Genomic DNA, 26,718 nt, shown 5'->3' with positions numbered 1-26,718 from the left:
TTTGGATTTAGATTCTAATAATTTTTGTTTAATACAAGTAGTGGGAACTTCTTGTTAAAGGGATCTCAGCAGTCCTGGAATCATAATGTCATTATCAACAAACAGTATAAATTCTGCAATCCTAAAACAGGTAAGCCACTCATAAGATGTTTTTGTTGTGAACTGTGGTTCAGATAGTATACATTAATTAAAAACAGCAGACACCTACAAGAATTAATTCAGCTGGTTCTGTTTTTAGTTGTTAATCTAAGTTAAAGCAGAGTCAAAGCAATGAAAACCAATATCTTCCATATGACAATTAATTAATGTGTGTCATGTAATATTCCTTCTATGATTAAGTCATGTTATGATTAACTTGTACATTATTCAACTTTTCCGTACTTTATGACCTTTTATACTGTATTGCAAGTACCAAGAAGACTATAGAGATGCTACATTTTTAATATTCTCTATCTTTGCCATGTCTGAAAATATGCCTAACATTTAGTAGCTCCTGAAACTTTTTGGCTAATTAAACTGAATGGTTACATGATTTAGCAGAAGTGGAAATTACTGGAAATTGGTATCTACTGATGTAAAAAAAGGTTTGCTAGATGGGAGCCTCACTACTGCCTAGAGGGTGAAGACACTGTATGTCAGAGATGTTCTAATGTAAGAGATATTCTAACTTAAAAAGAAAGGTCCTTTATGATTGAGAAATGATCAAGCTCTGATAAAGTGACTCATTCTTTGAACTATTCAAAAATTTAAACTCCCTGGATCTCAGCACAGCTACTTACAGAGTGCTATTTCAGGAATGAGAAGTGCTTTCACTGATGACATATCCAAAGAGTCAAGTGATCTTAGAAGATGGGGCTTAATTACATGGGGCTTAATTATGTTTTAAAAACATACAATTGTAGTGCAGCAAGCCATAATGGTGATGAAAATTATAATTATTCATTTGGTCTATCAATCATAATTTTTTGTTAATTTCCTGAATTTGACCTCATCGTGTGGACATCTCAGTTATGAGAAAACTTGTCTGGTAAAAACTAAAACTGCCCTCACAGAACCAGCAATTTTCTATCATAACTTCATTTCTGTGGAACAAAATAGGCACCAGGAACCTAACCACAGTAGCCAGCCATGAAGACAGCATCAATTATGCTCCCATAAGTTCTAAGAAGCAAAGAACAAGACAACATCTATTTCTCAATCTCTAGATCTAGAATCATGCCACAGCACTATTTGAATGCATTGATGATGTGTGTTAAGTTGGGTGCTCTGTTCCAAATCACAGACTTGCTTGAAGTGTTACAAAATAAACTGTAAGAAGTTGCTGTGTTTATGAGCACAGAGTAAGGGTCAGAAGTGGAATTCTGGGAGCTGCTGAAAATTGACTTCTCAATATTGCTTAAAACTGGCCCCAAGGGAGAAGAGAGAATGGAAAGTGGTTCTAATTTCATCTTTCTCACTTGAAATTATGGGGTGATATTTACAGCCTTCCCCCAGTCAACTGACAACAATTCTTTCCCTAGGATTGCAGGGTGTTTCCTCACTGAAGTGAAGAGAATGTGCTAAAGGAATATGTGGGGCAGGGTGAGAGAGTTGCACTCTAAGAAAAAGCTTCCATTGATACAAACTCATGACAAAACTTGATGATGTGGCTGTAAAGCAAGCCCAAGCTCTGGAGTATTTAACTCTGCAATCTCCTGAGGCCTAACACATGAACTTGCAAAGTGTGAGACTTTAGGATCTGGTGACAAATGCAGTCATCAAGAAATTCTGACATTCACTGAACTCTGTCAACATGGCTTCAACATGAGGGCTATGCAGAATATATAGATTTATTCAGTAAAAGACTGTACAAAGTCAGGAATTGTTGGGCTGGGAAGAAAGAGCCATTAAGCTTCTTAGGATGGTTTAGCACAGCTGATAGAAAGCCCAAATTCACTTTATACAAGCAAGTCATGAGGAGTCCAGGCTTTGAGAGATTCATTTCCAGTGTTTTTTTCCTTTTATATAAACTATTCATCCAAATGGAAAATACATTTTTTGAGTGTCAATAATAATTATAACAATATTTCAATCCAAGTGAATTTCATTTGTGTTTTTTAACCACAGAGCCACATTAGACACTAGGTAAAATTGAAATTTATACATGTATTTATTCAGTTTATGATGAAACTATCAATAAAATACTTTGAAATAATAAATGTAACAAATTAGGATAAGACTATATGAGAGGAATAGGAAGAAAATCCAAGTTCCAGAAGAAAAATAATGATGTATCATTCATGACTATTAAAAAATAGATATTGTTATGTATATCTTAAAAGACTGAGAAAGCAAGAGACATCAGTTAAAAACAATAATTCCATATATTTTTATCACTAACAAGAATTATCTTGATTCATATACTAAATACATAGCATGACTAATACAAGTATAGTAATTCTCTTCAGTTAACAATAACAATTGAAATTTGTCACTTTACTATTACTAGGATTTGTTAATGAATATTAAAATTAATCATGTAGAGGCTAACAGGCTCTCTGAAAGAATCATTAGATATATATGTGTGGTGATAATTTATTTTTGTAACAAAAATCCTAATCATGTATTAGTTTAGTAAAACACTATCATAATAAACAAATATTGACTAGCATTGAATTCCAATGAAATGTATAAAATTTCAACACACTCAAAGACTGTTTAGGTATGAGCAAATATTAACAGATATTGTTAATGTAAACCTTTTATTTCAGAAATTATTTATCATTTTCAGGATTCTACCCAATGAGCTTATTTGTTTACATTCTCTGTTGTGAATATTATTCTGGATTTGTACAGTAGCCAAACACAGCCTACAAAATAGGCTCTGTTATAGTCAGCTTTTCCACCATTCTGAATAAAGAACCCAACCAGAACAATTGTAAAAAGGAAGAAAAGTTTATTTGAGGGCTCACAGTTTCAGAGATCTCAGTCCATAGAAGTCTGGCTCCATTCCTTGGGACTCCAGATGAGGCTGAATATTAGGGTGAAAGAGTGTGGCAGATGGAAGCAGCTAACATGATGATAAGAAAGTAGAAAGTATATTTGTATATTTGTATAATTGCCATATACAAATATATACCCTAAAGCCATGCCCCCCATGCCCCCATCTTCTCTAGCTAAACCCCAATTGCCTTCAGTTACCACTCAATTAATCCCATCAGGTGATTAATTCACTGATTGGGTTAAGGCCTTTATAACCCAGTCATTTCTTCTCTGAACCTTCTGGCATTGTCTCAGATGTGAGCTTTTGGGGGACACCTCACATCTAAACTATAACAGCATCTAACTATTCCATATTTACTATATATTTACTATATGTGTGCAGATTGCCTATAGTGTAACTTATACACAGGTAAGTACACAGACATGTCCCTGGATACACATACATTAATATACAATTTGAGTGTCATATAACAACTAAATTTGTTCTTACTTTTTTGGTAATATCATATCTTTTGTGAAAATCCAAAGAATCCAATTTAATTTGTGTAAGATTTTTTGTTTTATTGCTTAGATGAGTCAAAACCACAAAGGCCCTTTAATCTGTTTTAGCCAGGGTGTGATAAGTTGAAGCTCTGCAATTTATTTTTTATTAGATATTCACCTCATTCAATCTTGTCAACATTTAATGAAGAAAATACCTGCATTTGTGAAAATTATGGGACACTGGATCTGTCTTCCATCACATCTAGGGGAGATATGGTGGTGTTAGATAATGATTAGGAAAGTAAGTTCAACACCACTAAATTATATACAGATGGGGATAAAGAGCAAGCAGTGAAGGAAATGCTGATTCATCTCCTTTTTGATTTTGGTCATATTTAGAATAAAAAGCATTATTCATGTTTTTCTGTTTCCATTCCAATCTTTTCTAATCCAGTTGTTTTAAAAACCTTTGAATATTATAAACAGTATGAAATACATTGATAGATATTCACAATGGGAAAAACACTGGTTATCAAGCCCAGCATACACATATATATATTAACAATTAAAAATATAATAAACTATACTTATATATGGTATGTAGACTCATATTATTATAGCATACTATGTATTTTAATAGTTTATTCATCCTATTTTATTGTTTTAAAATTGTTTTTAAAATTATCTAATTTCTTGTCACCTGAAGAATGTGAAGCACTATTTATGCAGTGCTTTTCAATTGGGAAGATTTTTATCCCTCAGTAGGTATTTGACAATATGTAGAGACATTTTTGATTGTCACAATGGGAAGGGGAATACAGACACAGAAGGTATAGGCTAATCACCCTACAATCCATAGCACATTTTTCACAACAGAAAATAATCTGGCCCCAAATATTCACAGTATTGAAGTTATGAAACCCTGGTCTAATGTAATGTCATGTGCCTAAAATATTAATATTATGTTTCTCAGATTTTTTTCCTTTCTTAGGGACCTGATCATGACTTGGAGTTTGCTATGTTCTGAATGTTTCCCCTATAAAATTCAGGTGCTGCCAATGTGATAGTATATTAAATGGGATCTGTAAGAAGTGATTAGGCTGTGAGGGACCCTCCTTTGTGAATGGGATCAGATGTCCTTGTAAAGGGAATTGACAACTTCCTTCAGTGACAGTGGATGATTTCCTAGGCACAGAGGCAGTGTCAGTCCAGGGTCCAAGAGCAGTTTGTGAAGACCAAGCATGATTTCTGCTTCATTACATAATGCCTAGTAATGAATCCTTGTTTGCTCAAAGCATCTGGATCCACATGAGCTATCAGTAAATAAATTTAAAATATAAAATGTCTACAAAATAGAACTATACAATCCCTCCACAAATCAACTGATAAGCTTGATCAATGTGACCTTATTTGTTTGGCTACCATAGCATAGGGAAATACTAGTATACATGCACATGTGGAGTGGGCTAGGGTTTGGCTAAGTGGTAGAGAATGTCCCTAGCATTCATGAAGACCCTGGTTCAATTCTAGCATACCCCCCCAACACACACACACACACACACACACACACACACACACACACACACACACACCACATAGTAGCCAGGAAAAGTTAAACACTTGTATTGTGACTGCTTAAATACAAAATTATAGCCCCAAATAGACACATTGAAAGTAAGGTATAATCAGTATAAAGGCTTTTTCTTTTTTCTTTTTTTTTTTTTTTACCAGGTATTCTACTCCTAGGGCATTTAACCACTGAGCCACATACATCTATTCCTTTTATTATTATTACTTTTTAAATTTTGAAACAGAGTCAAGAATCAGAGTTAAGTTGCTGTGGGCCTCTAAGTTGTTGGGGCTTGCCTTGAACTTGCAATTCTTCTACTTCAAACTCCCATTCTCTGGGTTTACAGGCATGTACCACCACTCCTAATTTGTAAAGGCTATTTTTGATGCTACACCATCTGGCATGAGGGTATGCCATCTGGCAAAAGGGTGAGGCAACCCTTAAGTTTCACAATCAACCAAACCTGATGTTTCACAATCATAATTACTGATGTTTTCATTTTATTTTTTTATTAAATATTTCTGAAGTATATAACAAAATATTAAAAAATTTTCTTAGTGGGTCAAGATTTTTTTTCTTCTTTCAGACATTTAATACTTCCATTGTCTAAAGTATTGTTTCAGGCTGAGAGCATGTTTACTAGTTGAGCATTTGTGTAGCATACACTAGGCCCTGAGTTTGATCCTGGTACCACAAGATACATAAATAAAATAAAATTTTGTTTTATCATTACACTGTCTGTGACTTTGATTGTAGTAATATTATCAATAGGTTTGTAGATGGAGGAAGCATGAAAGACCCACCAAAAAGAAGATTTTAATAGGACTAAATATTTCTGAAATTTGCTTCAAAGAAAAATGAAGAAGACAGATACAAATTATTTCAAGTAGTAAAAGTATTTGTATAATTGATCATTCTCTTGCTTCACAAAAATGGGTAACTGAAGCTCAGAGAGATTGATATATGCCCTTAATCTCACAACCACCAAATGAAAACCACAGTGCAAACATGTCCTCTAGTTTTAATGCCAGGGCTTTCTCCAATTCATTCTGACACACACATCATGAATCTGATTTTGGGTAGAACACTGACCTGAAGAGGCTTCTGTACTGAATAAAGTTCATGGATCCAGGCTGCCTTCTCTGTGATTATGCAAAAATAATAAAAAATAAAAATTAACACTTCATTTTCATCATCGTGCTTAGGATATGTTTATTTATTAAACATACAATTGACTTTGTGCTACTGATAGTGACATCAACTAGTTATTTGACTTCTATCAGCTTTATTTACTTATTTTTATTATCTCCCAATTGGAGGAAATAATGATATTTTCTCAGACTGTGGGATCATTTATATACACATACATATGTACATAAATTTTCAGCTGGAAAATATGGGTGCATATGTAGGAAGGATGAGCCATTCACAGGATTTTAAGAATTCCCCTGAAGTGACCAACATTTATTGATGATGGGCAGTATTCTCGCCTGTCACAGAAGACAAGTATAATTTTACTCTAACTTCCAATGTGATATTATTGTCAAAACTAGAGCCAGTCATGGTGGCGCACACCTGTAATCCCAGAGGCTCAGGAGGCTGAAGTAGGAGAATCAAGAGTTCAAAGCCAGCCTCAGCAACAGCAAGGCACTAAGCAACTCAGTGAGACCCTGTCTCTAAAAAAAATTAAAAATAGGGCTGGGGACGTGGCTCAGTAGTTGTGTGCCCCTGTTGTGTGCCCCTGAGTTTAACCCCTGGTACCAAAAGAAAAAAAATACACACACACACACACACACACATATATACAACAGGATGTAACTATATTAACAGCAAAGTAATAGATCAACAACATGATGAGTACAATAAATGTACATAAATTACATAAAAGCTATAAAAATATTATTAGAAGATAAGAATTAGAAAAATAGAAAAGTAGATCTTAAAAATTTAGCTAAGGTTTTGAAACACATACTCTTCTGTATTGACAAATAATATTTGAAACGCGTTGATAGTGAATGAGATCTAGAAAGTATTAAAAGCTTTACCATAGGCTAAAATCCTCTTATACTAAACAATTGTGTGAACTATAAGAATGTGGAGTATTTTCCCCATGTCTAAAACTAGTGGTGAAACAAAAGGAAAAACAACCTTGTTCTCAAAATGCTAATATTCTTATTGTATAATAACATTTTGGAGTATAGTTTTCAGATTTAACAAACAAAAATATAGTATAATTTTTATCTTAGGTACCCTCAAATCTTTCTAGTATAAGTATTATAAGAGTATAAGTATGTTTCAAATACTGTATGGGATACACACAAAAAACAATAGATTATTGTTCATTATTTATTGCTCACTTGAAATTTATGTTTAACAAGACATTGTGTGTTTTTTTTCTAGTAACCCTATTTGAATGATTTTTTTTTTTAAAATTTGAAATACTTCTAGCAGATGTAAAGGACAAATTCTCCAATCTCAGTATATTAGAACTATACAATTTTTTTTCTCAGTTGTAACTGATGAGAATTTTCTTATTTGAGTAACTCTGTCCTCAGAAGAAGGAATGAGGGCCCAATTCTATATTTTAGATCCATTTTCACAACATAGCTTGCAAATTCAGTCTGGGTGTTGTCTCCCAAACTTACAAGGGAAGCCTTACTCTTGGCTGTAGAGGAACAAGCCCAGTGACTTATATGTTTTCTACTCACATTTCATTGTCTAGAGCTCAGACACATGGCCCCACTTACCTGGAAACCCTAATGTAGCTGTGTGGCCCAGGACAACAGGGAGCAAATTAGGTTCTCAGCTATCAATCTCTACCACAGATGCTGAAAAAGACCTAGAAATATAAGAAGTGTGTCAATGGAAAAGCTTTGCACAGTTTGCAGACATTCAAGAAAAGACAAACCATATTAATATAACTTCTAAAAAATGGAAAATGTGGCTTATTTTAAAAAACAATGTAGAAGCAAATAACTACTTAGAAATATGTCAAGTAAAATGCAGATATGTGATCTATGTATATTTCATTAACACTTGTGCACAGAAATGTTACACAATGGGCATGATAATATTCTATTAATTATTATACCCTTAAGGACTTCTATTTGAAAATAATAGAGCTCTCCTGATGATCTCCTTATAAACTTGCTCGTGTTGTCAGTTTTATCAGAATTAATAAAACTACATATCTTCAGTTCTACAAATTACACTAAAGTTTTTCAGATGGTTGCAATTGTGGTTCAAAACTCCCAGGCAAATACATGCAAAGTGCAACATAAACATCCTGATGAAATATTAACTGAGGTAAATGATCTAAGCTAAGACAATAAAACAGATGAATTATGAATAAAATTTACAGTTAGAATTAGCCAATATAAAGGAGTTGAGTTAAATAACAACCTTTCAGTGACATTTAACACTTAGGTAAGGAAATAGAAGTAAATAAAAAGTACAAATAGATTATAAAATCCAGAGGAAACAGATTAATCTTCAAAGAAGAGTCCAGTAAAAAGAGAGAGGTGACAACAAAGATGAAGATGTCAGAGAAACAGAAAATAGCAACAAGATTCTTCAAACCTAAGAAGAGAAACAAATGGGAAATATGATTTCAAAGAACTTATAAAATTGAGCTGCTGCTTTTCTTTTTTTTTCTTTTATGGATGTGGAAGAAATATAATCTTGATTTGAAAGAATAACTAAAATATAAAGCTAGGTAAGCCACGTGTAGTAATGTACAAGTGAAGAAGTATTTTTAATGATGTAAGTAATTAGCTTTTCATTGCTTTTTTGATGTAGTTCTAACCTTAACAAGAGTTTTTTTTTTTTTTTCAGTTGATGCCATTATCTAATAACCCACTATTATCGATTTTCAGAGAAAACACATTATCTGCAGGAAAACTTTCTGAAAGTCACAAACAAGCATGAAGAGCCCAGAGGCAAAAGATTTGTAGAATCTTTAAAAGATAGCTAGAGGCAAGAGTTTGAGCAGTGGGAACAGATCACCAAAAAACTCTAGTCTGCCTAATAAATGCTGCACAGAACAAAATCTATTCAAAGCACAACCCAGAAAATAGCACTGGCATCATGCAGCTGCAGCCTGCAACCGTGACCTTACTAGAAACAAGCCACAGGTCTGCCACTGACACAGGATTATTCACAAACAAAACAGCCTGCCTGCAGGAAGAGCAAAAAACACTTTCATAATCAAATCCAGTGACAACATAAATATTTCACCATGTCACTCTCAGGGCGCAAGCTGGTTTGTCTTCTAGAATAATTCAGGGAACAAAACACGGTTCTGTATAGTAGAAAATATATTGGTCTAATACTTTATTTTTTTAAAAATAAGAAGCTATAACTGATTTCATTGAAAGATACAAGCTGTTAAAGAAACTTAAAAGAACCTTACCAAAGATCCACCAAGATCCAGATTCAATCCCAGCTTCAACAACAAAAAGTCACCTTCAGGTGTACAAGTCTATAAATCTATCCCTTTAGGTTAACTTTTTTCTTCTTCTGGTGATTTATAATATAATCACTTATATAGACAAAGTAAGACAAGGCAAATAGGAAACATTTTAAGGGTAATACTATAAAATGAGTTGTTATCTTTGTCTAGTTTAATATTAATATTAATAGTATGGTTTAGACTAGAAAATGAGATAAGTAGAAATACACTTTCTCCCCCTTTTCTGCCTCTGCCCCTTGAAACTCAGCTATCCTTTTCTTTTTATTTTAGAACTACAACAGGCATTTTAATACTCAACAAGGTAGAATTTAAAGAACTGTCACTATGAAATGATATGATTTCATAGGAAAGATATCATGATATCTTTCAGGATATCATGTTACATAAAGTTGCAGCTAAATATAAAAGTTAAAAATGTACAGAAAATATACAAAATAAACGATTACATAGGAAGACTTCAAGTTTTTAAATTTGATACATATCAAATCAGCTATCCTTTTCTATCATATTTTATTCAGTGCTTTTTCTAGTCTATGTGGCTAATGACAAAGGAGATCATTGTTTGTTGGCACCCTATTCCCTCTTTATAGTACCTCTGACTGTTGTGGGTCCTTTCCCCTTTGTTGCCCCATGTACTTCATTTGGCTTACATTGGTTCATTGAACTTTTTCCCTTTGGAGTTTTCCTGTCTCCATTAAACCTCATTGTTCTGAGTCTCATTGTATTTTAATTGTATGTCATGATGAAAACAAATCTGAAAATTATGTTATAAGCTAATGACATAATTGATTAATGTTCACTCCACAGGAGTAATAATATTTAGACTATGTTAAATGAAATATTGGAGACCCTAGCCCAAAAGAATGGGGACTGTATTACCAACTATAATTTACCTCTATTTAACACAAGACTTGATCAGAACAAATTATGAGATAAAAAATGTATGCTATAGTTTGTAAGGTTTTGGAAACATACTATTATTTCTATAAGAGAACACTGACATGATTTGCCAAATGTCATGGTTTGAATGTTTGTGTCCTCTCCAAAATTCATGCTGAAATTTACCCAAAATAAAAATATTAAGAGGTGGGGTCTTTGGGAAGTCATTAAGTCATGAGAATAGAGCTCTCATGAAAGGAGTAAGCCTCCTTATAAAGGGCTGGAGGGAACTAGGTAGGCCTATTATTCCCTTTTGCTTCTGTCATATAAGGATGCAATATTCATCTTATCCAGAAGACACAGAAACAAGGTGCCATCTTGGACAAAGAGAAAAACAGCCCTCACCAGACACAGAAACTGCTGGTGTTCAACTTCCTATCCTCTAGAACTGTGAGAAAACAAATATATGATCTTTACAAATTACTCAATTTGTGATATTTTCTTGTAATGTCATAATGAATTAAAACATCAAATTTCCTAGTTTTGTAGCCAATGAGTGCAGATACACTACCCATGTGCCATACTTTATGCTAAATATTTATCCATTTAGTTTTCTCTGTAACTCTTTGAGATATAAACTATGGTCCACATTTTCAGATAAGAAAACCAAGGCTTCCTTGATGAGTTGAAATAAGTTGTCCAAGATCACACAGATGCTAGGTGCAAAGGTAACTTTTGCTACCTGACTACAAGCCAGGGCTCTTGCCCTTATGCTTTACTACCTGATGGAGAATGAAATTGATGCACAGAAAGTTATGACTGAACTCCTCTGGTTAGGGTTGGACACCCCTGAGTATAATGCAGAGCTCCTTCCAGCTATTTACCACCCACCTCATATTAAAGGGGCCATTTGTGTCTTAGGGTGAGTAGGCACTAGATGGGGCAGGTAAAAATCTAGGCAATTATGTAAATAAAAATAATCCTCTGGGGTGTAGCTAAAAACAAATATTAAAGATTCCAATTCCCCCTGAAAGATGAGTGAGACTGGATCACATATTAACATAATGATATAAGCATGAGGACTTATTTGAATGAAGAAATATTATTCAAATATTAAATATGAAAAGTAAAAGACTAGATTAGGCAATATCTAAGTATCATAACAATTTCAATCTTCTTCTTCTATCTTAAAACTATTTTCCTATTAAGTAAAATATATTTTAGACATTTAACCTCCTGAGATTATGTTGCTTAGGTGGCAGATTTTACATTAAAATATCTTCATAACTAATATTAAAATTGTCATTTCTTCTGTGATGTCTTTTATTAAAACCCAGTATACAAACCAAGGGCTTAAAATTCTTACAGATATGCAAATATAATTTTTCATATAAAATCTATTGATTTTGAAAGACATATTTTTTACAAACTACATTTAATTTAGAATAATGAATATCTCTGTTTTAAAAATAAATGTGTGAACAATATTTAATGTCAACATTATATATAAACAATAGCTGATTTGCAATTTTAAATGCATTGCTTTCATTACTATTGGTCCCTCAAACTTAAAGGAACACCATGTAAATAAAATCAATCTATTTCCTTAAAAAATTACTTCCTATGTATATCTGATACCTGCTTCCTATGACCTAATCCCATACATTTTCCTCTTATAAATGGCTAATAGAAGTACATGAATGGGAAATGGTGTATACCAATCGTTTCCAAATTTTGTTTGCTCATTTAAAATTGAAATTCAAATTAAAAAGACATACTTATCTTTTCATTTTAGATTTATGGTAAAACATCAGAAATGGAGAACTGAAATTTATTTTCAAGACAAGGTCACCTAAGCATTATTTTTCTTGTCTTTGCAACTAGAAACACTTCTGTTTATCTGATTGTTTTTGCAGTGCCTGTATATGCATGTTCAAGTCTTTATCCATTTATTTAACAAATATCTTTATTTTCCTTCCTTTCCTTGTATGAATTATGAAGATGCTTCTTTAAAAAACCACATTGCTAAACTTTCTGTGCTGAGTTTAACTCATTCACAATTATTAATATATATATAGACAAATTAACTCTAAATGGGCCTATGTATTAATGGAGACATTCCTACTTTCTAGAGTAGGCCCATTGGCTTCCCCTTTGAATTATTGCTCTGAGATACAAAAGCTTCTGCATTTTAATTATCGTGATTTCTTTTCAGCCAGGGGTTTCTGACTGTACCTGGTTGGGTTAAAACGCAAAAATGTAGGCTTCCTAAGTGTTCTGGAGCCTTGTTTTCAGAGTGGGAAAGAATAGATGATACACAAAGTACTAATTAAAGAAGGTTTGGAAATTTCACAAAGCTAAACCTGTTTCTTTTCTACAGAGCCTCTCAGAATCTGTAATGTAGCAGCATCTGTATAAACTTCCATGTACTTGTAGGTAAGAAGTAATTTGAAACAGTTTCCCTACATATTTTTATCCACAAAACCTCTCTGTGGTACACATCCCTAGACCATTGTTCTGCCTAAGCTAAATTGGGAAATGTTTCACAAAATAATAGCTTTTCAAGGACAAAAATGTGATCTTTTGCAAAACCTCAGGAATCTCATTCAGGCAGTGGTTGACTAACCATGGCAGGAAAGGGAGAGGGAGGAAGGAGCTGTATGGGGAAGTACTCGGCTTATTCCCATTTGACTGGAACATTTCTTCAATAGTTGCCAAATTAGTGGTTCATTCCCAGGAAAGCGATGTTTTTAAAAGTGTGAATGACAGAAAATGTGGTTTAACAAACAACATTATGCAAAGAATCTGCAAAAGGAAGAAACTATTTGATGAAGCCATCAACTGGACAATATAATAAGGAAGGTTATTGATCATTTAAATTTGTATACTTAAATAAACAAAAACTTTCCTGGTAGTTGTATAGTGTTTTATAGTATAAATAAGAATTTATAAGCTAATTAGTGGTCATGAAAATTGAGGATTGCTCTTAGTAAATAGCTGTATTATTTACTGTTATTATTAAAAGAGAAATAATCTGTGGTTAGCATATCACATTTATTTCATTGCAATATGATCATTAGAAATGAGGATATCTAGGCATACACGAATCTGCTCCTCATCATGTAATCACATTAAAGACATTTTCTCAAAAAGTGCAGTTGGGGATGGGATAATACTTGTTAAACAGAAATTCTGAAAACTATTGAAATTTTTCTATTTTTAAAGGAAACACCAAATTCATTACTAATGAACCTTTTTACTTCTGAGGTTCATATTATATAAGGAAGCTTTGTTTTCTATTATAAAGTGTAGAATTATCATTTTCAAAGTTTAATTTTATTGGTAAGTTGTAAATTTTTTCTTAGGAAGATCTTTTTCTTGAGAATTAATTTATTTGTAGATGCTAAATTAATTTGAGTTTAATTAAAATATTTTTCTTATAGAATTTTATTAAATTATTTGTGATTCAAAGTATTTGTTTAACTTAAATGCCAAGGATTAATATAATTAAAGGAAAATAAAGCATAAGTAATAATATCTTTTTATAAAGGGAAAATATGAAAGATATTTATCTCTATATTTCTGAGTAAATATAGCAGCTATAGTAAACATAGTAAATTAAATGTTCACTCTTATCATAATCATAAATGCTTTTCTAATTTAACTTAATCTTTACGGTTCAACGTTAATGGTAGATATTTATTTCATGTTCATTTAACAATGAGGAAATTCTTCAGCTGGACTAAGACTACCCAGGTGGTAAATAATGGAGCTATGATGCAGACATAGATGAACTGAATTCTGAGGTCTGCTCCCAGAGAGCTAAGTTCTGCAAATCCTCAGTGCAGTGTTCACAGCATAGGCACCATCACTATTGAACAACTGTTCATTTGATGTTGTGAAAACATGAGGTCTTCAGAAATTTATACCTTATTCATAAAAATAGTTTATCTTGGGTGCATTGTAAATCAAAATACACAAATTAATCTTCATGTTTTTGTTTTCTGTTGGATCCTTTAATGAAATACAATATTAAATGTGAGGTATAGAATAAAACCATTAAAATAAATCATCTTGTGTTTCCCTGTTTATTTTCTTATTCTTTCAACATGTATTTATTAAGCATTATCTAGGTCAAGTGCAGAGTAAAGTGAATAAAATTGAAATTAAAAAGATAGAAAAACAGATTAACATTTAATCTCAAGGAAGTTACCACTTATTATTAGGATGGAAATCTACAATATGAAAAATATTTGAGAAACCATTTTGGTACTGCAATAGACTCCTATAAAGCATATAGAGGCAGGCACCCAAGAAGGGAACAGGCACTTCCTTGATGCTACTTTGGAGACAGGATTTGAGGTCAAGAAAGGATCACCAGGGGGAGACATATTAGCTAAGGCTTGAAAGATGAAGCAGTCTTTCTCCACATAATGGAGGAAAAACATTCTGAGCAAAGGAAACAGCAAGACCAGGGGTAAAATATTGTATGTCACAGCTACAAAAAGACAAGTGAATTGGCAGGGCTGGCTAGAAACCCAACAAGAGCTCCTAGAGAACAGATCCAAGAGGTAGAAGAGTCAAGTTACAAGTGGTCTTGATTTAATAAGCATAAAGAGTCTAGACTTTGTTCTTTTGGCAGAGAGGTCATGGAAAGGTTTCAAGAGAGGTAACATATATTTTAAAAAACTGCATTTATTTGATTACACAAACATGATACATGTGCACGGTAATAACTGTGAACAGTAAAGGAGGTTTAGAAACTGAAGGTGTGCAGGTAGAATAATGGGACCCCCTAGAGTTGGGCAGTGTATCACCTGTAAGGCTGTATAGATATTCGTAATCTAAACATAGAACACGGAAATGAAAATTTATAATGATTCTCACTCTTGGCAACAGCATTAACATTTTATCAAATTTCATTCCAGTCTTTCCTATATGTATTGACACCCCATTATTAAATATATTTCATTTATTCTTTCATTTTAAACTTTTTATTTTTAGAGGAGTTCAGGGCAACAGAAAAATTAAAAGTACAATTCAGAAATTTTCCATAGACGGTGCCATACTATGAAAATCTTGCCTCAATATCCACATCCTCTACTATTACAATTGATGAACATAAATCACACATCATAATCACCCAAAGTCCATAGTTTTATTGAAGTTCATGCTTCATATTGTGCCTCCTATGGGTTTGGACTAAGAGATTATTTTTTTTAAGGAGGCAAACTCTGGAAACTGTCTTAGAGAAATTTTTGAAGTTAATTAGAACAGAGGCAGAGAGAGTAGGTAATACATTATTGAAATGAGTCAGGTCAGACAAGTCATGGGCCTGTAATATTAAAACAAACATATGCATGATGGATCTGTTAATCTGTTCATGGATTAGGTGTGGATGATAATGGAGTCAAAAAAGTAAATCATTATCCATATAATTATTATACTTTTGGACATAGTGCTTCCCACTTAGTAAAGTAAGGAATAGTCGAAATTGACTAGATTTGGGGGGAAAAGATGGCTCTGAGTGTTCATGTAACATTTGGGGTTATTAAAAACCCACTACATGTGCACTTTTTTGTGTGCTGAAGATACAAAAAATAAATCAGGTTCTGATACCAAAGGGACTCATATCTTGTTAAATATGCCTGATTAGATTTCAGATATTTATATATGCTTCAGTATAGAGATTTTGACACGATACAGAGACTTGTGACTTATTAGCATAAGTGTGATACTGGATGCCATGTAAATAGATAGAAGCACCCATGAGAAACATGGAGAATGGTAAGGGACAGGGACAAAGTCAGAAGTCAGTGGAGCTGCATCACTCAGCAGCCACATAGGAAAGTAGGAAGGAAAGAATAGAGATTATAACCATAGAAGGGCATGTGCATTCAGGAGTAACCCAAGAGAGAAGGCTTAGGATGGTAGGTTCATACACCCCAGTGTGTTCAAGCAAAGTGAAAATTCGTCAAATTCACTGGGTGTTCACTTGAAATGTTAGTCTGCAATTTAGAGAGAGCAGTCCCTGGGAACATGAGAATGTATCACGCAGAACCAGTAAGAAGCTATAAAGTGGAAAATGTGAGCATATACTTCAGTTGAACTTCAATTTTATTTTGAATGCTCTCAAAAGATAATACAATCGCCTTTTTCAATTTGAGAGAAAATCTCTACACAAATATTTGACAAAGTGTAATATCAGAGAATAAAAAAAAAGCTCTTTTTGGATGATACTGTACAGTTTAGTCCTAAAATTATTTTAATTTGATTATGAAACAGAGGAAGATATAACCGTAATCAATAGAATATTAGAAGCCACAAAAAGATGCACTTTCTCTTTTGTGCCATGCTGAAGGTCCAACCTGGAGCCTCACACATACTGTGCAAGCCTGTCTACCACTGAGCTATATCCCCAGACCAGGATGCATTTTCTTAAAAGTAAAACCTAGGTCTAATATAAATAAAAAGCACTATTATGAAGGAAGTTTCTGTTTCTTCAATATATAATGATGAGTCGATTTCTATTACTATATAAATATGCTTTATTTTTTGTGCTATAAGTGCTCTCATTTGATCTGTAAAAGGTCATTAAATAGTATGATGGATACATATGGTCACATGGAATAGCCATCAAGATAGTGGGATTTCCTTGTAATTCTAATTAAAAACAGACATCTGTGGGGTTGTAGTTCATGCCACAGAAACACGTTTATAAATGACCTGGATCCCTGCCAGTTTGTGGCTAAGTGGAATATTAATTCAGGTTTATTCCCAGACAATTGCTCTTTCTTGTGAGACATGCAATGAATACCATCCCTATTTTATTCATTCATAGATAGCACTATAATTCAATTTCTCCATACATGCTAGTTTTTTTAAGCATTTAATAAGAAGTGATAGCAGAACTTCATAGAACTTTCCAACAGAATAGTTATTCTATAATAATATTTTAGGGGACAGTGCAACTGAGTGTAACACACTCCAAACAAGAATCCCAAGGAAAAAGATTTGAGATCAGAAGCAAATCTTTCTTCTTTTTATTTAAAAATCCATCCCCAAATCCTCATGGGGGAAAAAACAGTGGGAGTGTGTCAGAGCTGGACACAGAATCCCAAGAACAAAGTAGCCAAGCAAGAGAGTGGTGGCCTGGCAGGAGGTTGCAATCCAAGAAAGTAAGGTAACTGACAGGGTAGAAATGTCTCAGGGGAGGGTAAACTCCACAGTGACAGAGTCCTAGATCAGTTCTCCTGGGCAAATGGGAACTGATTACAAATAGGGGAACTGAGCAAAAGTGCATTTACTGAGACAATGGGAGACAATTGCTCTATGTTAGGAGGAAATTACTAATATTGCAAGGGAAAAAAAAAACAAAACCATGAAGCTTCTAGGACTGACTTGGGATTAGGGATATTAGTGTGAACTTGGGGATGTAGCTCAGTTGTAGAATGCTTGCTTGGCATGTATTAGGCCCCAGGTTCTTTCCCCAAGACTGAAAACAAACAAACAACAACAATAAAATAACAAATAAATAAAATCCATTAAAATACAAATTCTGATAATGTGTGTGCCATAAGACATTTCCAAATCTCAATTTCTCTTTTTAAATTTTTCTCCACTAAGGAATAAATACATGATTCCAGAACTGAGCTAATAAAGTGTCAAATGAGCCTGGAATACTTTATTCTGTCTGAAGATAAACTAGTGCTCCAAAAATTCTGGGAATATATCAAAAGATATAGGAGCCAACTTGAAGGGGCTTTTAATCAGTCATATCTGTAGCAACTTGGGCATCAAAATAAATAATGATGACAGCAAATTCTAGCCTATAGAATAAAATAGTAGTTCATGAGTTTACACAGATATGAAATAGATGAATGAATAAGAGGAGGATAGAGAAATCTCTTCCTTAGAGTACAATGTCAATAAATATATGTAAAAATACATAATGTGAATAATGAAATTGGAAGATCACGATTTGGCAACAGTTGATACCCACAGTTATCCATCACTAGTACTGCTTCTTCACATGTTGAAGTCTGAACATTAGAGAAGCACACTGAGGCAAGCATATAAAGCAGGGCTTATTTAAAAACGGGTAACAAGACTTCGCCCAGGAGGAAGAAGGGGGTTATAGCTGGTATCCTGCTATCCCAAGAAGAAAGGTGTTCTACCCTTTTTATACGTCCTAGGCTTCCTGTATTCTCCTGTCCCCTTCCCCTATCTTTCTCCCTCCTGAGTACTTGACTAGGCCCAGGAATGCTGGGTGGGATGGCCAAAAGGTGGGAAAAGGGGAAGGGCAGGATAGTGCAGCCCAGGACCCATTGATTAACAACTTTATAGCTCTCTGGGGGGAGGGGCAACTGCTGGGACAGGTTACCTTAGCGACAGGTTGGAGCAGGGGGAGGTTCTTGATAAGGATGAAGGAAGGCTCAGAAGGAATTAACATTTCAACCCCTCAGCGGACAGTCTCCAACTTGCCAGACTCACTCAAAATTGGCCTTCTTGAACCAATCTGACTTGATTTACCTATTTATCTATACTGACTACCTGTCTAATTCTGGTTTCACTGTCATAGTAAAAATTGATTTTAGAGAGATGTTTGCATGTTGTTTGTGTGTGTGTGTGAGTGTGTGTGCGTGTGTGTGTGTGTGTGTATAAACATTTTACGAAGATATATAGCTCCGTAAAATGTTTGTTGAAAAAATAAAAGAAAATGTGGTAGCAACACCAAGGAGGAAAGACTTCAGCAAGTAATAGGAATTAACACACTGCAACTTTGCCTACAAATTTAAAATTATTTGAAAATATTAAGAAAAAAAATAATACTGTGTATTTTTGAATAGACTGTGTCAGGGGTGGGTGAGGATTAATGAAGCAGGATCATAATAATAATCATAAAGTAATAATTGTTGAGTTTGTGTAGTAGGTAAATGTGAGTTAATTTATATCCTTTTAATTTTGTGTATGTTTTTGTAATCATGGGGAGATTTATTTCTATTTCTGAGGCATAGCACAATGGCCCAAATAGCTACTAATTACATCTATTCATAGAGTCCCCTGTGTTCAGTTCTGTGGTATGCATAATTAAGTTAATAGCTTACTATACTTAATAAATTGATATCTTGCTGTATTCGACAAGATAAGCAGAGACAGGCAACAAGGAGGGATATAGGGAAGCTTTTCTGTACTCTGGAGATGAGCCAAAGATGTGCCAATGCAGGAACCAGAGATCTGCTCCCCAGGAACTGATCACTTACCTGCTGCTTTATCATCACTTTTGCTGAAACTCTTGTAACAGTTTTCTAAAATACTTTCCTGTGGGCCCCCAATTAATTTTCCTACCTCTCCACAGTATGTATTCAGTGGAACTGGCAGTGGAATGACTTAAAAGAGAGTCTAGGACTCCTTTTTCTGAACATTTGACTCTCCAAACAGCCCACAGTGAAAAGATATTCCTCTTAATGCAGATAATTTTTTATGTTATTGCTTAATATTCTCATTTTCCTGTTTCTTCCAGCTGCTCTGGTTTTTTAACCATTTGTTTAACACATGTCAGGCTTGCAGTCCCCAAAAGTTAAAGGTTGAATGTTTCTCTGATATGTGGAAGATTTAAAATGGGGGAGGGGGAGAGATTAATTTTTAAAAAAAGAAGGAAAGAAAGATAAGAGAAAAAATGAGGAGAGAGGCTTTCATCAAAATAGAGGCAAGATCAGTAGACTAGATTAACACAACTAAAGAGGAAGAAGAAAGGATGGGGAAAGGGAAGATAGTGGAAAATATCTGCATGTATTAATGTGGCATGGTAAGTCCTGGCATCAGATATATCCACAGGACACTAAATAATTAACTTAATGCATATAATTAAAAACAAAATAATTAGAAACAAAAAACAAAGAAAAAAGTAAACTGTAAGTGGATTGAAGAGGGATAGGTGGAGGGAGGGGAGCAAGGGATGAAGAGGGGGTGTATAGGGGACTGAATAAGAGAGGATTGGGTTTCATGCCTTTCTGATTAGTCAAGGTATATCCTGGTTTTATATCATAACTAAAAAGATATATATTTTTTTAAAGTCAGGCTTATACCTGAATCTATGGCCCTTCCTATATATTCTTTGCCCAAAACATTTCCATTAAACTATTACTGTTTCCTTCTTTACTTTCTTAAGGTCACAATTAAATATTTTCCAAGGATACCTGTTTGAAATTGAACCAGGTAGAGTCTCCCATCCTCTTTTCATGCAATTTATTCAACTACAATGTTAATTTTAATTTTAAATACTTTCTCCACTTTTACATTTGAGAGTCAAGAAAGTTTGTTTACTATCATCACTGCTAGTCAACATTAGACTCAATACAAGACATTTCAATAAGGCAAGACAAGGAAAAAAGGGAGACATAAAGATGAAAAAAATAAGTACTTTATTAGCAGACTGTTTACTGGAAAAATCTAGGAAATCTAAAGAAATAATAAGTAAAATTAGAAAGGCTTATATATAAAACTGGATCATGTATTTAATTTTTAGCAGCTAACAATTGAAAAAATTGCAAAGATCATTTATAAGGTAATTAAAAATTATCAAAAATATAAAATATATTTTTAAAAAAATATGTAAGTCATATACATGAAAACTACAAATGTTGCTGAAAAATAATTAAATGAATGCAGAAATGTACTATGTTGATCGGTTGGAGGACTTAAAAATGTTAAAATGTGCAGAGATTGACCTATAGATTCTATGTTATGTCAGTCATAATCCCAGCAGTCTTTTATTTTGGAAAAATAATTGTAGGCTTCTTTTAAAAATTCATAAGAAAAATGTATGGAACATGAATAGCCAAAATAATCTTGAAAAAGAACAAAATTAGAGATTTTCCCCTCCTTATTTTAGGATTACTATAAACCTATAGTAATAATTTTTTAACTAAAATATAAAGTTTTTAGTAGTATGACCTTTGAGAAGTTCCTTATAATATTTGTAAAAGGAAAATTAATATACAAGCAAATGTATGATATATATCCAAAGTGACGTAACTTGAAACAGTTTGATCCCATACTTGACATAAAATAAATAAATGTTATACCAGAGAAATCACCATTTGAGGGAAATTTTAGGTATATATGTATTCCTAACCCTAACCTTATGTAATTTTTCCTTCAGATTTTTTTTAGAGAAGTTACAGAAATACTACAATGGAAGCAGAGAAGACATTTAAAAATACATTTGGAAAATCAATATTAATCATGTTACAAATGCAAAACACTAATAAGCCTATTTATATCATATATTAATAACTATAAAAATACAGTGTGAAATACCTTATGTTTAAATTAAACGGTCTTTCATTTTTCTCTGCATTCCCTTCCTTAAATTGGTCTAAGGAAAAAAAATACACATTCTCATCCTTATTTGCTTTCATCGTTCTTAATATGTATCTCCATTAGATTTACAACCCCAGAGATAAATATTTGCTTTTCATAACTTTATTTAGGCTAGCCATGGCCCTTGAAACTCAGTGCCACATCTTTATATTCTTTTGTCCCTGGCAATAATAAGGATAAGTGGCACATAATAGGTGTTGGAGTTAATTAATTAAAAATCCCATTAACCACATGTTGATGTCACCAAGCACAATAGCTGGAACAAGATGCTGGGACTTGTGGCTTGTAGTATTGCCTCTCTGTATGAGCAACATTGACAATGTTGTAAACAAGTATTACAGGACCTGAGGTTGATCAAGAAAGGCTTCCTATAACTGTAAGAGGAAGGTCTGAGGTTGCTATCAATGGTCTTTCACTATTGTGATTATGGCAAATATTAATAAGGATGGAAGACACTGAGTGCTACAACTGTTTGGAATATTTTTCATTGAATAGCTGTGGTTAGTGAAACAGCAAGTACCTTAGAAATCTGTCTGAAATTTTAGCAAAGAGAGATTTGTTTGGGGCATGGGATTGCTGGCTTTCTCACAAGATTACTATATTTCAAGGGGTCATGTATATAAGTGTATTTATCAGTTGTTTAAGTTTTTTTTTAATGAAAACTTCCATCAGTTTTTGTACTACTTTCTACACACTTTCCTGAATAGCAGTGTACCAGAGAGGTAAGACCAGTGTCCCACCTAACCCAGTATCTATTTTTGACAATGGCCTGAGGGGGTATTAGATAAAAAAACATTGTAATTGTTCTTCACAATATTAAACTCATAAGCCTAAGAATGTTCATAGCACACTTAGCTCACACCTTTCATCTTTCAAATAAAAAACAAAAGTAGCCCATATTCTTCTTCTTCAGACACATAAGTGATTTAGATGATGGATAACTTATTTCAAGAGCAATTTAATCTACAATAATGTGCTATTTTGGTGATTTCTTTTCCTCCTTGATTTAAAATGGGAAAAGAACATATATCATTTCAAAGGCTTTAGATATGTGAATAATCCACTCACTCTAGTTCACTGACACAATAAGCCACAGAATTTTATTGTATGTCTCATTGGCATGGCCATGATACCACCTCCTGTGGAGCTATTATAGTTCATCTTGTCTATGGCAGCTTCCTTACTTTAAAAGTAATGCCCTCTATGTGGTCGCTGATCCAAATGTATCTCAAAGAACAATAGAGGACCATGCATTGAATCTGACTTTTTATTACATTGATATCATCATAAATTTCTAAAATTCAACTCACTCTATTAGAATTTCATAGCTCATAATAGATAAGCATTTGAAGTATCTCTGTTTAAAATTCATTCAGGTTTTCCTTAAATGACGATGACAAAACTAAATAGAGAATAACTGTTATACTATATATACATATCTTATTTGGAAATTGCATTCTCAGGGTTAAAAAATCAACGTCAAAAATAAGAAAAATAAGCCAGCATTTCTAAACCTACATTTTCAAATATAAACACATCTATACTAATCATCATATTGATAATTTTTGCCAAGTTTAGAAAATCATATATCAGTGGTTTTCAAAATGTGATTTTGAGAGCAGCAGCAGCACCACCTGGAAATCTGTTCAATATCAAATTCTTGCCCACCCCCCAAGACCTATTAGATCAGAAACTCTGCTTGTGGGACCTAACAATTTCTTTTAACAAAGCTTAGTATCTTCATCCCATTAAAACAGATGTTTACATCCAAATCACTGGAGCAGGTGAATATGTTACATTACATAAAAAAGGGGACTTTGCATATGTAACCAAGGGTATGGACCCGGATTATCTGTGTAAACCTGATTTAATCACATGGCCCTTAACTACAGACAATATTTCCTGGCTGCACTCAGAGAGCTATATATGAGAATGCAGAGAGATTCCAAGCAGAAGAGTATTTGAAGTTCTGATACTGATTTGAGAATGCAAGGGCCACATGCAAGGACTAAATAGATCTCTGTAGTAGCTTGGGTGGCCCTGCAGGTGACTGCTTATAAGGAAATGGGCCCTCACTCCTAAAACAAAACAGAACTGAATTCTTCCATCAAGGTGATTAAATTTACAGGTACATTTTACCCAAAAGCTTTCAGGAAAGAAATAAATCCTACTGACACCGTGATTTCAGTCTTATGAGACGCAAAATAGAACTAGCCAAGCCACACTGTATTCATACTTCTCATTTTCAGAAGCTGTAAAAGTAAACATTTATGTTGTGTTACGCTTCTAGGTTTGTGATACTTGTAAAGCAGCAATAGGAAATAAGTACAATATTTGAGTTTGAGAACTAGTGCTGAACACAGTCATTAATTGTCATTATCATCTGTTCTATCAATGGCATGTATTTGAAACCAAAATGGATGAAAAATATTTCCACGGTTTATATGCTTATTCAAACTTGTGTCTATATAAAATAAGAATATCTCATAACACATTGAAATCATGGTTAGCCTTATGGCTTGACAATTCTGATGTCTACAAACTTTTAGTTCAGATAACCCTGGGCTTAATTTCAGTTCCATTACTTTTAAATGAGTGACTTGATTAAATTTATTCAAACTTTCAGAAACACTCTTTGTAAAATGAGTTAACAATATCTACATAACACTACCACTTTGAGGATTAAAATAGATAATATATGCAACACACTGCACATTTAGTAGGTGATCAATATTTACTAAATCTTCCTGTAAAACTTTTGAAGCTCAGAAAATGATAGCCCCGAATATGCTTCAAACTGATAGCACCTGAGGAACAATTGATAAATGGAAGGGCTTTCTCCAAACTTTCCTCATCTATTTAAAACAGATCTACCAAAGAATACATATTGCCCTAGTCCTCATGCTGAAATTTCATTAATGGGGAAATGAAAACTAAGCATCACACCTAGAGTTCTGAGGAATTTAGTCTCAGGCTATTGTCTATCCTCCAACTCACTTTCTCCCTTAAAAATGATTCACTGCGATATATAGTAGAGGGAACTGGGACCAAAGACAGAGCAGGCCCAGCGGCCTGCTGAGGGGCAGAGCCGCCCCCCACCCCCCTCGCCTGCCAGGTAGGGGAAGGGTGACCACCGACAGAAAAGGCCCAGTGGCCCAGGGCGGGACAGAGCTTCCAATCACTCCTGCAAGGTAGGCGGGCCTGCGACCCACCTGCAGAAGAGGAGCAGTCGCCTGCTGAGAGGCTGAGCCGCCCCCTCCCCCTGCGCCGGCATAGTAGAGGGAACTGGGACCAAAGACAGAGCAGGCCCAGCGGCCTGCTGAGGGGCAGAGCCGCCCCCCACCCCCCTCGCCTGCCAGGTAGGTGAAGGGTGACCACCGACAGAAAAGGCCCAGTGGCCCAGGGCGGGACAGAGCTTCCAATCACTCCTGCAAGGTAGGCGGGCCTGCGACCCACCTGCAGAAGAGGAGCAGTCGCCTGCTGAGAGGCTGAGCCGCCCCCTCCCCCTGCGCCGGCATAGTAGAGGGAACTGGGACCAAAGACAGAGCAGGCCCAGCAGCCTGCTGAGGGGCAGAGCCGCCCCCCACCCCCCTCGCCTGCCAGGTAGGGGAAGGGTGACCACCGACAGAAAAGGCCCAGTGGCCCAGGGCGGGACAGAGCTTCCAATCACTCCTGCAAGGTAGGCGGGCCTGCGACCCACCGGCAGAAGAGGAGCAGTCGCCTGCTGAGAGGTTGAGCCGCCCCCTCCCCCTGCGCCGGCATAGTAGAGGGAACTGGGACCAAAGACAGAGCAGGCCCAGCGGCCTGCTGAGGGGCAGAGCCGCCCCCCACCCCCCTCGCCTGCCAGGTAGGGGAAGGGTGACCACCGACAGAAAAGGCCCAGTGGCCCAGGGCGGGACAGAGCTTCCAATCACTCCTGCAAGGTAGGCGGGCCTGCGACCCACCGGCAGAAGAGGAGCAGTCGCCTGCTGAGAGGTTGAGCCGCCCCCTCCCCCTGCGCCGGCATAGTAGAGGGAACTGGGACCAAAGACAGAGCAGGCCCAGCAGCCTGCTGAGGGGCAGAGCCGCCCCCCACCCCCCTCGCCTGCCAGGTAGGGGAAGGGTGACCACCGACAGAAAAGGCCCAGTGGCCCAGGGCGGGACAGAGCTTCCAATCACTCCTGCAAGGTAGGCGGGCCTGCGACCCACCTGCAGAAGAGGAGCAGTCGCCTGCTGAGAGGCTGAGCCGCCCCCTCCCCCTGCGCCGGCATAGTAGAGGGAACTGGGACCAAAGACAGAGCAGGCCCAGCGGCCTGCTGAGGGGCAGAGCCGCCCCCCACCCCCCTCGCCTGCCAGGTAGGGGAAGGGTGACCACCGACAGAAAAGGCCCAGTGGCCCAGGGCGGGACAGAGCTTCCAATCACTCCTGCAAGGTAGGCGGGCCTGCGACCCACCGGCAGAAGAGGAGCAGTCGCCTGCTGAGAGGTTGAGCCGCCCCCTCCCCCTGCGCCGGCATAGTAGAGGGAACTGGGACCAAAGACAGAGCAGGCCCAGCGGCCTGCTGAGGGGCAGAGCCGCCCCCCACCCCCCTCGCCTGCCAGGTAGGGGAAGGGTGACCACCGACAGAAAAGGCCCAGTGGCCCAGGGCGGGACAGAGCTTCCAATCACTCCTGCAAGGTAGGCGGGCCTGCGACCCACCGGCAGAAGAGGAGCAGTCGCCTGCTGAGAGGTTGAGCCGCCCCCTCCCCCTGCGCCGGCATAGTAGAGGGAACTGGGACCAAAGACAGAGCAGGCCCAGCAGCCTGCTGAGGGGCAGAGCCGCCCCCCACCCCCCTCGCCTGCCAGGTAGGGGAAGGGTGACCACCGACAGAAAAGGCCCAGTGGCCCAGGGCGGGACAGAGCTTCCAATCACTCCTGCAAGGTAGGCGGGCCTGCGACCCACCTGCAGAAGAGGAGCAGTCGCCTGCTGA

Source organism: Marmota flaviventris, chromosome 12 (assembly GCF_047511675.1).
Source record: "Marmota flaviventris isolate mMarFla1 chromosome 12, mMarFla1.hap1, whole genome shotgun sequence".
Taxonomy (NCBI): Eukaryota; Metazoa; Chordata; class Mammalia; order Rodentia; family Sciuridae; genus Marmota; species Marmota flaviventris.
The sequence above is the reverse complement of the archived record's forward strand: the minus strand, read 5'-3'. Positions refer to the sequence as shown.